We start from the raw sequence: 3214 nt of genomic DNA on the forward strand, positions 1-3214 counted from the left end.
CGAGCTGGAAAGGTAATACTAATATTTTTATAAATCAAGTTACAGTTATTGGTATCCATCAAATTCAGTGTTGATGCTTCAGCCCCACGGAGTTTTTAGACTCCAGGCCGAGAAAGCAAGTTAATGCTATTACGAGTTGCAACTCATTGTCAAAGATTCTCATCAACTCCTGAGTTTCCCGTTAACTCGAATCGACTTTTAACTGTGTTAGCTTTTGGTACAGGTCGGTGAGTGAACAACTGAAATCTCAACTTGCATCAATTTGTAGAAACTAGCATTGTTTTGCATTAGGGCTATTGCCTGGCTGTGAGCCATATTAAACAAAATCTGAACTTTCAAAGAAAGATGCGTTACAATATAAATGTCAATATCTTCAAGCAGCGTTGCACTAACAACTTCGTATCGAATGTGGTATTAACAAGTGTCTGCATGATGTAGAAAAATACTTCTCGACCTTTTAACTTAAACGTCTTGGGCCAAAGTTTACCATACTGCGCTTACGAGTTACGAAGGCCGTCTTTACTACTAACTTCTCCTACTGTCTGTTTTAGGCAGTTGTTTTATCACATTTAAAGTGCCTATCACTCGTGGAATCTTTATGCATTTAAAAAAAAATGTAAAAAGTTAGTTAATATATTAAAAATGTTTTTTGGTTTAGTGCAATAACTTTGAAGATACCAGCCTTTAAACTACCTGCAGTTCTTGAGTCCCAGGCTCCTGTAAACAATGGACAGTTTTAAATTTAATAGCCGTGCTTAAACCCAAGAGGTTGGAACTCAGGAACCGCAGGTAGTTTAGAGGCTTGTATCTTCGAAATTATTGCACTAAATCAAGAAACGTTTTAACATATTAACTAACTTTTTACGTTCTTTTCAAATGCATAAAGATCCCAGGAGTGATATAGGCACTTTAATGGGAAGTCAAAAAAAGAGCAAACATAAAATGCTGGATTATTCTAAAATTTCAAAAATTGCGTGTTTCCTCAAATGACAAGGAGAATTAAAAACAAATGTCTAGTGAAAGAAGTCTTCGTCAAGCAAATCAAAGATTGCAAGTGTTTTACATATTTTATTGTAGGAATGCAGTGACTTTAAGGCGGGTTCTGAAATAACATCTAAAAGAAGATATGACGCACTTGATGAAACTGCAGTTTGTGGGCTTGCTTGCAAGCATGGTTTTCCAATGGATTTTGTAAATTTGAAAGGCGGAGAGAGGTTATAGGACCTTTTTGTATTTTACCGATGTGGTTAGGTACAACTGTTACTTTAGTCTTAGCATCATTTATTAATTTAAATTTATAGACTTGGGTATGCCGTCTATTTACTTAACAGCCTGACATCAACAATTCAGGATGGAGTAATGGTACATTTCATGTATGACATATGCTGTTTGCTGGAAGCTCATTTGAAGGTATAAAAAGAATGCCATAATCGTGCATGGAATCGAAATTAATGCATGACAATTAAGTTGCTGTCCAGTGGCGTAGCCAGCATCGATAATTGGGGGGGGGGTCCATATCCATATTCATGTAAACAGACTGTAAAGAAAATTGATTTGAAAAGAAATTAATCCTGCGTATCACGAATATATGAATATGCCCCCCCCCCAATTATCGTGCTGGCTACGCCGCTGTTACTGTCATTCATTTCAGATTATACGTGAGTCAGGCATTCGCTTGCATGTCTTCATGTATATACCCACTTCATTTGACTGATTAATAAACAATTATCAAAGTTTTAGCATTATTTTCAAAGAGTACTTTGAGAAAACCTGTTTTTAATATATTGTATTCTCCTTCATATATTTTGTTTAGAAGCAAAATAATGTTGATTTGCTCAGCAAAATTAAACTTGCCTGCCCTCAGTTTCATGTTTATGGCCATGGTGCAAAATGTCAGGTATCCGATCAGGGTTATGATTTGTATCCGATCAGGTTGATTTTACGCTATTTAGTGAAAATGTGAAACCTTTGATTATTTCACTTTCAGCTGTTATACAGCCCACGACGACTTGAAGGTTGGGGATTAGTTGACGGCGAAGTTTTGGAAAGATTGTGGTCATATTTGCGGTTATTCCGTAAAATGACAAAAGAAATGGCTGCGAGTCATAGGGAAGACATCTTGTCGGATGCTCTTTTTTATTATTCCAAGAAACAAACGTCAAGAACAGGTAATTTAAGTTTTAAAAAATGTCCGTTCAATACATCATGCAACCATATACGACGAGATCGAAATATATATATATATATATATATATATATATATATATATATATATATATATATATATATATATATATATATATATATATATATATTGATCATTCCTTGTTAGTTATATTACTGCATACTCAAAGACAACGATGCCTGCATCTTGGTAATTCATCTTTAATGGAACTGGAGGATCTTCGTAAAAAAGTTACTGGTGAGTGTTCCCATCCGTTCTTTCTTTCATATGTCTGTTTATTTCCTTTCAGCCTTTTTTCCATTTGTTTAAAATGCACGATGAGCGTTACGCACATATATATATATATATATATATATATATATATATATATATATATAATTATATATATATATATATGTGTGTGTGTGTTTATATATTATTTATATATATATATATATATGTGTGTGTGTTTGTTTTTGTTGTTAGTGAGTATAACAGATGCAATGCTTGCAAGATGGAAACAACAAGAGAGTGACTATTTAAAAAAATCTAAACCAGCCGAAGGTATTTTTGTGTACATGTAGCTACATTCTGATAGTATAATACTGTGATGCTTTAATATTTTTAGATACGCACTAATGTAATGAATTTAGAGTTTTAATTCATTATTAAATAATAGTAGTATATTTATATTATGGCGCTTGATTTGTATATTATAAGGACATTTCATATAAACATTTATTACATGCGAATATGTTTAAATTTACCTAGTTGATATAGGCCCTCACAAGTGGGTGCTGGAGTATTTTTCACTGCTACGTCAGTATTATTCTGCAAGGTATAAAAAGACCTCTCCCATGTTTCCATTGCATCTGAGTATAGGTTTTCGTGTAACTCGTATATATCTTTGCAATGTTCGTATATAATGTAAGTAAAATTCATAAAATCTGCTATATCATTCCTGAATATTTTATCAATCACCATTATTATAGAGACCAGTTATCAGAAGGAGAAAGTGACAGGCAGCATACACATCTGATGGTTGTTATG

This window comes from Dendronephthya gigantea, unplaced genomic scaffold (genome assembly GCF_004324835.1).
Source record: "Dendronephthya gigantea isolate DGI-Jeju-01 unplaced genomic scaffold, DenGig_1.0 000100F, whole genome shotgun sequence".
In the NCBI taxonomy this organism is placed as follows: Eukaryota; Metazoa; Cnidaria; class Anthozoa; order Malacalcyonacea; family Nephtheidae; genus Dendronephthya; species Dendronephthya gigantea.